Below are 10403 nucleotides of genomic sequence, written 5' to 3' on the forward strand. Positions count from 1 at the left end.
TATGTAGCAGAAGATGGCCTAGTCAGCCATCATTGGGAAGAGAGGCCCCTTGGTCTTGCAAACTTTATATGCCCCAGTACAGGGGAACACCAGGGAAAAGAAGTGGGAATAGGTGGGTAGGGGAGTGGGGGGGGGTGTATAGCGGACCTTGGGGATAGCATTTGAAGTGTAAATGTAGTAAATACCTAATAAAAAATTGAAGAAAAAAAAAAAAGAAAAGTTCTTAAACTTGTTTCTTGAAGCCAATAGATAGATATTAAGATAGGTAGATAGATAGATAGATAGATAGATAGATAGATAGATAGATAGATAGATAGATAGATAGATAGATAATGGTCATATGACTTTATTTAAACAGCAAGTGTGGAAAATAAGAATTAGTTGGATAAGCATTCTTTCCCCAGAATTCTGATTTCTCATTCACGATTCCCAAGATCACTATAATAAATCTCAAACCTTAAGTCAACAAGATACTTTTGATTGTAAGCAACATTCCAATATCAGTAACATTAAGCTGCAAAAAGCTGCAACTCCTAGGGTCAAATGAAGATATTAGAGTAAAAGATAATACTACCACCTCCTTAGGTCTACACCATCAGTGAGACTTTGCTTGCTCACTCTTCTGTCTCCGACACCTTTGACAAATATGGACCGCGTTAGTTTATTTCTTGTTCCATTTCCATCTTGTCTACTTCAATCATAAATAGAACATAACTTGCCGGTTTTTTAATTGTGTTTTAGCTAGAAGCAAATAATTAGAAAGCATCCTTTTCTCTTGTCCTGTTGTCATTTTCTTCAAACCAGCAGATGGAATAAAAGTGTTCAAGTATCAGGAAAGTACTTTTTTTGTCTGCTCACATTTCAAAACTCCCAGATATAAGCATTAGGACTGGGGAAAAGTGAGGAGCCAGGGTTAGAGTTGGCTTTAGTGCAAAGGCAGAGAGACAGATATACTACAGGCACACATATAAATACAAATACACACATGCCACACACACACACACACACACACACACACACACACACACACATACAAACATGCACATACACATACATACACACACGTGCACACACACACACACACACCCACATGCATGTATGCATGCACACACTCCACTAACACATATGGCTGCATTGCCTCCCTAGCAGGAGGTTGGGCAGAGTGGTTCTTTTTCGTTTCAGTGTTTTCTGGGAGGTGAGCCTCAGTGGATCAGGGGTCACTAGAAGAAATATTTCAGAAAAAAAGCTCCATCTCCACATCAGAGTTTCCTTAGTCCTTGTATTTGTTGCTCCTGTTTTTTCGCTTGTGTATCATGTGTGAAGTTAACCCAGGACCTACCATGTGCTACACAAGCTGCAGCTACTCCTGGTATGGATAACAGTTCATCAGAGAGCAGCAGTGCAAAGCAGTTAGATGGCTTTAGCGCCTCTACCTGTCTTCTCCAGTCATCAGTAACTGGAAACCTAAGATGGCTTCTCTGACATTAGGTTCTTCGTTTTGCAGTTCTGGTCCCTGCCTCTTGTGCATCTTTGCAGATCTAGGACAAGTTTCCCAGACTCACAGTTACCTTATCTCAAAAGCACTCAGAGGAGTACATAAGGGCTCTGACCATACATGCAAATCATGTTGGAGATTCAAGGGCCCTGAGATAGGCAGTAACTGTGACAGACATTAGCTGGGTCAAGTGATCTAACTGGTAGATTGGCAGCTAGAAAAACTCTGTCATCTAACAGTGTATTGGAGAGTGGCTTTTTTTTTTTTCAGAAAAGTATGCATTTAAATATTAACATTTCAGGAGCATATATTACCAGAGATAAGCATATGCCTTGAATCATCTATTTATTCCTGGGCCTTCTTCTCCATGCCTCGTCCACATTCAGTTTTAATTTCTGCCAATGAAGGATTGAGGTTCAGACTCAAGGTCATTGAAAAGGCTGTGATTGTATTAATGTGCTCACTGGATATGCAGCAGAAATGTAATTTAAGGCATTAATATGTACGTACTAAATAAAGACATGCAAACCATGGGAAAAGTTATTTATTCACCAGCGATAGAAATAAATAATACACCGTGTGTCTCTGGAAACAATGTGAGCTTGACTTACTCAGCATAAGCTGTGAGGGAGGGCAAGCAAGCCTGCTATTCTGTGAGAAAGGTCATTCCTCTGATGACAGCGCTTCATAATTTTATGATTTAGAAAGCAAATAATTTTCCCTTATTCTTCCTTTTATTGCTGCCCTGGATTGCACTGCTCACTGGAGTTTCCTTAGGAGACATCTATTCCCTCTTTTCCATACAGAGGTTACTGAGGACAGACCTGGTTGAAACTGAGACTACAAATCTCTCCACATCTTTCTTTAGGACACAGGTGATATTTCAGCTTAATCTAGGGACACGATTTGAGCCATGAGTAACCATTTCAACTTCTATTGGAGTTTGTTTAGGCTTAGACCTACTAGCTCCTATACCCTGTACTAAACTGGCTCACTCAGAAGTCAAAGCCATACCTCTGCTACTTTTATGCCTTTGCCTAATAATCATGAAAACCACAAGGAGCAGTTGGCACAAATGCCCCTGAAATCTTCAAACACAGCAACACCCAACAGCCACATTCTAGAAAGGGTTAAATGGCTAAGATGACTGCCTTCTTACACATTTCTGGGGCAATGCTCCTTAAGATCCTAGGGGCCTCCTCTGTAATTACCCAGGTCTAAGTCCCACCTCCCTGACCACAGCAGCATGTTTCTGGCATCCTGGCCATGTGAGAGGACCATATGACCCTAGGTTTACATATCTGATGGAAGTTTCAGGAAGTGGGTGCAGTTGGCATGAAAGTAGCAAAGCAAAGAATGTGAAGTGAAACCTCCCCCATGTCTATCAAAGACACTCTGTGTCTGTCACAGATGCCCTGTGTCTGTCAACCCTGTTCGTTTCCCACGAGCATCTGAATATGAGCTCGTGTTAAGTCTGTAATCAACTGTGCTGCCGTGATGATGGGGGAAAAGGCCAAGTGGCCGTGCTGCTGGAGGAAGACAGGTTATATTAGTGAAGGTAGACACATGTTATGATGTATAAAGAATTGTAAAGATCATCCTGAATGAAACCAGGCTTCAGAGGGCCACTCCTGCACTGAGTAAGACGAGCAGCGGTTCTCAGCCTCTGGATCACGACCCCCTTGAGGGCCATGTTCCATATCCTGTGTATCGGAAATCTACATTGCAATTCACAACAGTAGCAAAATTACAGTTGTGAGGTAGCAATGAAATAACTTTATGATTTGGGGTCACCACAACTTGAGGAACTGTATTAAAGGGTCACAGCATTAGGAAGGTTGAGAACCACTGAAGGAGAACAAACATGCTGAGAGAAGAAAGAATGCTGGAATTGGAGTCTTGACTGTTTATTGATTAGCTATAAACAAAGCACTTCTGCAGTCCTGGCATCCAGTTTCCCAGGGCACGGGGCTGAGCATGGTCCCCGGTTGCCATCCTCCCTAGCAAAAGTGAGACCCAGTTTCTGCAAAGCAAAAACCCTCCTTATAGATGTTTATTGTGTGTCCATAATAGTAAGTAACCTCATGTGTTACTTCTATTCTATGGAGGGGTGATAAACAGGATGCTGTAACTTCTCCTGAACATATTTGATTCCTTCTTAGTGTTTCTTTCATGTCATTTTACAACTATTAAGTAATGTTTATTCACCATGGTCTAGACTTGAAGCAATAATTGCCATTTTAAGTAAATATTTGCTAGCATCTATTCTGTGGCTACCATCTTTGCTTATTTTTAAATACTTATTTATTCCTGCATATTTCTATGTATTTTAAAGTTTTATGTTTATTATCTATGTGTAGTGTATGTGTGTGTGTGTGTGTGTGTGNAGAGAGAGAGAGAGAGAGAGAGAGAGAGAGAGAGAGAGAGAGAGAGAGAAAGATTGCAGATGCCTGTGGAGGTAACAAGAGGGCATCAAATACAACTGGAGATACAGGAGATTGTAAATCACCATGTGTATGCTTGGTTCTAAATCTGGGTTCTCTGCATAAGCAACAAGTGCTCTCAACTGCGGAGCCATCTCTTCCTATGTTTTCATTTTCTTTATGACAAGCTACAGCCTGACATGTGCTCTGTGTATTGAAAGGGGGATTTTTCCATTCCTCTCTGCAGACATAGCCCAGAGACTGAACAGAATGTAGAAATCACCCATTCTTGTTCAGTCTTGCGATGCTGGGAAATTACTGTTTGTTATGTTGAAATGTGTGCTAGGTCTCAAGGAAGTCAACATATCCAGAAATCACAAAACACCCTCTGACCTCTGAATGTCCTAGGGGAGTGCGTGGGGATTGGTGAGACCTTCTCTCAGTCGTACTGCTAGTCACATCCTCCTGGGCATGAGCTGTTGAAGGCCCCATCTTGACTCCGTTCTTGCCCTGCTTGGTTTGCTGATCTCTGCTCCCAGTTCAGTCCGAATTCTGTGGAAATGTCTCTTAAACAGATGCCTCCTAGTTTTCTGTCATTCTAATAATAACCAAAGACACTGTGGGTCTTCTGCACTTAGACAGACAAGTTGTTAAGTGTATATTAAACTTAGACTAAAAATGTTGTGATTCTGGGTAGATAATTTTTAAGACACTGACATGATTTTTAAAAATGGGATTTGCATTTTGCATTTCAAATTGACATTCTCGGGGTATTATTAAATGCATAGGAATTGATTTAGAATTGATGGAGACCTTTAAAAAATTAAAACAAGAATTGACTCAGAATTTGGCCTCAAAATGTTTATAGTCTAGGAAGAAAGATAAACCCGGTTCATCTTAAATGCTGGCCAGAGCCAAGTTAGAGTCCAAAGAGAAGGACCAAGACTTGAAAGGAAAGAGACAAGACTCCCGAAGAGTAAGACTCCTCAAGCCACAGGACAAGTGGCTTCAGAGGGAGCTTTGAGAAATGATGGCGGGGTCTGATCTCACTAGGATGGAAGGATGTCAAGCAGAAGCAGGTGGCCCAACAGCAAGGGACACACTGGGGAGCAGCAAGCTGAGAGAACATGGGTTTGTCCTGCAACTGTGACTTAGAGCAGAAACTACAGTGAGTGGACAGTGTACTGCTTCAGTCATCTAGTCTGACACGATGCAGTGTGTTACAAAGACGGAATGTAAAACTTCCATCAGCTCCACAGAACTAGAGTCGCCATTAGAAAAGATATTTATGGTGAAGAATAGAACACTCACTCTACACATCACCATGAAAAAGCTGGCTTGCCCCTGAGGACACGTGTGAATTTGCATACTCTCATGTTCAGACCCATAGTAGTTTTGGATGATTTGTGTAAGGTAGAAAAGCCAGACATACAAACTATGGTGATGGTTGCCTGAAGAGGCACAGTCTTTAACTGGTGCTTCCTGAAGAAGGTATTCAAGCACCGGATGTGATCAAATGCTCTGGGTGCATGCTGTTGATGTGAATCCGCTGTATTTACAAGACTTGGGGATCTAGACGATCCCTCTGAGTGAAACAGCCTCAATCAGGCACGATCTATGAGGCCACATGGGCTGCCCTCAGCCCCTATGTTGTCCTTGGGTCTGCTGTCTCTTGCCTTCCCAGAATCCTCTCTGCATGCATCTCAAGGAGTTGTGCTCAGCAGGCTTTCGTGCTTGCTGGATCCTAGCTGAGGATCTTAGAGGATAGGATGAGAATGAACCAAGATATCTCTTATTTGTCTCCTTTTAGCCAGGACTCACCCAGACATACTGTTTGTGGTTCTGGGGAAATTCAGAATCTGGACTTCTCTCTATCCTGTATGAGCCAGACTATAAAATCCACAAAGTTTTAGAAACATTCCTGTGGCTCCTTAGCTCTTCGGTTACACTGTAGAACATTCTCTGAACTCGACTCCCTGTACAATGCACTCCTGTAATTATGCACTATGCAGTGGTTTCTCTTTTGGGCCCAACCTTTGTAATATAAAAGGGATTTTTACATCCTATTTAATCCTTACAAGAACCCTGCAAGATAGTAATCATTACTTCTGTTTTATAGATTAAAAAAAAAAAAAACCTAAGTCAGCGAATTTAAGATCTTTGCTCAAAGTCACAGGACTAATAAGTAGTCAAACTAGTTCAAATTCAGTTCCAAAGTCACCCTTCGAAAGCTCTGATCTGGGGGAAACTTCAAGGCCAGAGAAACACAAGGTCCTGGTGAGGTAATGGCCAATCTGAACCACTCACTCTGTGGCCTCCCGCCCCCACCTAAAAGCAAGCAAAGCCCAGTGAGAAACTCAGACAAACCAGACCCAGGAGCAGGTGAGAACCAGGAGTTTGCAAGTGGCTTTCTGCTCACCTTTGCACCAAAAGTATTTGACTTTGCTGTCTTTCTGATCTTTTTGATGCATGTACTGATAAAGGGACACCTGTCCCCTTAATGCTGATCATTAACTCCACATATTTATGTATTTAATTGATTTCTGTTTTTTAAGGAGTTACATTAGCAACCATTCTGCTTGTGTCACTGAATTCTAAATGGCACTTTTGAATAAGACAGCAAGAGCAGTTTGGAACATCCTTTGTTGATCAGCATAGTGGTTTATGCCGCAGACCTTCGGGTCCTCGGGAACACTGCTAACTGTGAAGCCATTATTTATGGTTCTGGTCAGCCAGGGCCCCGTTCTGTTATTTATCAGCTTTGTAATTGTTCACTCAGATAAATGTGCTGTGTATATGTTGCCATGAGTTAATCACAAGGATATGTGTATGTGCTCAACCCCAGGGCTCTGAAGCAGCTGTATGAGAAGTAACAAGGGTCCTTAAAACACCAACAAACACAACAAGATGAGAGCCCCTCTCCCTGCAGCAACAGAGATGAATCTGTAATGGAAGAATAATGTTTTCTTGAGTTTTAAATGTGTTTTCCCAGTCTCTCTGTTCCTCTGAGCATAGCCTCCATTGCTCTGTCCTCTCTCAGCCACTTGTGAGTTGAGGACAATCAACCTGTCAATTACTGCATTCCTTTCTGCAGAAAGAACAGAAAGCTAAGGAGCCTTCTCTAACCATTGTCTGACATCTCAGCTAAGCACTTAGCCCCTAGAAACCCAGTGCCACAGCAGCTGGAACCCTTCGAGTCAAATGAACAACGTGACGTCATGAGGCAATAAGGACCTATCAAGTTCAGCCTCTCTTCTCCCAGTGTCAGCACTGAATCCAGATAGAAACCTTAAGCACGGTGACATTTATTCACAGACATGTGTTTGCTATTGAATGCCTTCAAAGAGCAAAACAGCACTACCAGAATTATCCAGTTCAGTCCCCGAAATGCCATAGAAAATGCAGTGTTTATTTTCAACCTCAAAGGTGAAAGAATTCAAATTCAAAAAGAATCCAAACTTTAAAAAGTCAGGCCAAAATCTTCACGTACAAGACTTTTGCTCTAGGCTGCCACTGACTGGCAGTATTTGGGTAGGCTGTAATGATCATTTTCAACCAAATTATTTATGCAGGTGCTTAAAAATGTTCTTAATAGAGAAGTTTTTTAAAAAAAAAAAAAAAACCTCTGTATAATCCACACATCATTCAACAAGCAATGAACTCACTTTGCATCAAAAATGTTGGCAAGCACTGGGAACAGAGAGACAATGAGGGTTTCTCTGATTTTGGAATTGAAAGTGCATTTCCTCAAATGCAGGAGACACCCAGCAGTATGTAACCAGAATAGTGGGTCCTTACTGTTCATCATCACAAACGCTAGTGAACAGAGGATTCAAACCTTGAAGCTGTGTTTATTCAGAAAGACTGAGATATGATAAGGTGGAAAGGTTAATACACTATGAAAACCAAACAACATTATGTCTCATTTCCAATCAGAATGTTATACACAGAAGGGCACAAAAGCAAAAAAAAATCATTCCAGAATATTCTTGAGACTCGTGGCATTGTGTCTCTTTCTTCTTCACCTCTACACACACACACACACACACACACACACACACACCTCCCTCACGCCTACCTCTCTGGACTTACTATGCTTGGCATCACGTGAGCTGGAGGGCTAACAGAGCAAATAAGAGCTTTACCCTACCGTTGTGTACACCAAGCTATTAGTAATGTACCCATGGAGGTTCCTTCCTACAATATAAACTCCAAGCCGCCCTGTCCACCTACCAAACACGTTAAAACTACATGTATGAGCTTAAAACTGAGAGGAGGCAATTAATTTTCTTTTAAGCTGTATTTTCAGTTTTGTGCCTGCCTGCTTGTGGGTGGGTGTGTGTACAGGTGCCCACACAGTCTAGAAGGCGGTGTTGGATCCCCTGAAGCAGAGGATGCCAAACTTTTCCAGTGTTGTGGAAATCTTCCCACTGAGCATTAGAGCTAATGTCTGAGTGGAGGCCACAGCCTTCTAACGACCTGAGAGCAAAGCCTGAGTAGAAATTTTAAGCAGACCTCCCCAAAGGAGAAGTGGAACCGGAAGTGAGTGCATGTTTCCTCCGAAAGTAGTGTGAGAAGGGAGATCCTGAACCTGAAGGCGGGCTACAGAACCATCTAGGCTAACATCTAACCATAGGTAGTGAATGGAAACATCGAATTAAGGAAACCAACTCTCACCAGGATTGATGTATGCGGGGTGGGGGTGCAGTGTAATAAGCAAACACCCCGATCAGCTCTGTCAGGACCCAGGGCTTGGAGGAAAAACTCAGACATAAATGTAGAATCATCATATAGTTTTGTTTCCTGTACCAAAGATCTTGTGTTTCGAGTTTTTCAGCAAAGTAAATGAGGCTTCAGCTTCTTTAAAGTTGAAGACAGGCCCGGCTTGAGCTAAGACTGTAAGGAAAGCTAACAGGGAGAGCATCTCCAAAAGTCACGCTTTTCATTCTTGCAGGTAATAGTGTAACAAGATCCTGTGTGAATGTGTTATCAGAGAAAATAAGAAACAACAACAACAACAACAACAAAGAAAAACTAAAAACTAACTATAAAAAAAGGATCCAGATAAAGTAAACAAGTCCGAAACGCTCGTTTTTCATTTGTTAACGAGCCTCCGCACAGCTGTTGGCTGTGACAGCGAATGATTTAATGAGTCCAATTTAAAATGGGCTCGTCTGGGTAAGATCGATGTCTTAGAAAATACTTCTAAAATCTTGCAGCTCTAGCAAATGTAGCGTCAATAAAGCCTGAGAAAAGTCTGTACGCACTTCCATTTTCTGATTTTTCTGCAAGCCAAATGTCAAGCACCCTGCCCCACTGCCCCTCTGAATGTACCCTAGCCGCAATGGCTGGCTAGGTGCTTCTGAAAGACCATGTGGGAAACCAACTAGTCAACAAGTCTCTCTGGATCTGCAACAGTTTGAATGAGAATGGTCCCCATGTGGAGTCCCCATACTTGCACTCCAGTTGGTAGAACTGTTTGTGAAGGATTAGGAGGTGTGGCCTTATTGGAGAAGGTGCATTACTCTCTGGGGTTTTAAAAGCACACACCAGGCCCAGTCGTCTTGCTCATTCTCTGCCTCCAATTTACTGATCAGATGTGAGCTCTCAGATATGGCTCCAGTGTTGTGCCTGTCTACTCTCCACCCTGAGGATCACAGACTAACCCTATGAATCTGTAAGCAAGCCTCCAATTAACCACTTTTTAAATAAGCTGATTTGGTCATTGGTGTTTCCTTACACCAGTAGAAAACTGTCTTCCAGGATCCACAGGAGAGGTAAGAACTGACTTCTGAAAGTTGTCCTCTGACTCTGACACATAAATCTTCATATCACACAAAATACATAAACATGGAGGAAGCAGGCATGCTTCCAGAAGGTGGGTGGTGATAGGATAACAAGAAAGGACATATAGGACATACACTACAATGGGCAAGGTGATGCCATATCTATTTGGGTGGGTGCTGCGATGACCTGGATAGGGGTGGGGGGGTACTGTCCTGACCTGGTTTTGGGGGGAGGGGTGCTGCCCTGACCTCTGGGGCTTGACCTTCCTGAGTGGCCGGCTCTGACAAGAGCATCTGATTTTAACATCTAAATGTGAGCTTCTAGTATCGATTCCCTACATTCACACACTGGTGGTTTTTTCTCCACCCAAAGCTTCTGAGAGACCGTGAGAGTGATGAGCAGGTACCACCCCTGAGTTGGGGAGATGCTTCCTTCCAGTTTCTTGATTAGAGAGCCTCATAGGCCAGGTGTTAGCATTTTGTCTAGGCTCTGCCCCACAGTTGCCTGGCAACAGCCAGGTGTGCCTGACTCACTATAAAAGGCATTGCTTGCCACCATCTCTTTCTTGCTTGTTCTTGCTCTGTCCTCTTACTCCTGCTTGCCTTCTCTCCTGATTCCCCTTCCCCCTACCCCAGGCTCATGGACGGCCTCCTCTCCTCTCCTCTCCTCTCCTCTCCTCTCCTCTCCTCTCCTCTCCT

The sequence above is a fragment of the Mus pahari genome, chromosome 4 (assembly GCF_900095145.1).
Source record: "Mus pahari chromosome 4, PAHARI_EIJ_v1.1, whole genome shotgun sequence".
Lineage (NCBI taxonomy): Eukaryota > Metazoa > Chordata > Mammalia > Rodentia > Muridae > Mus > Mus pahari.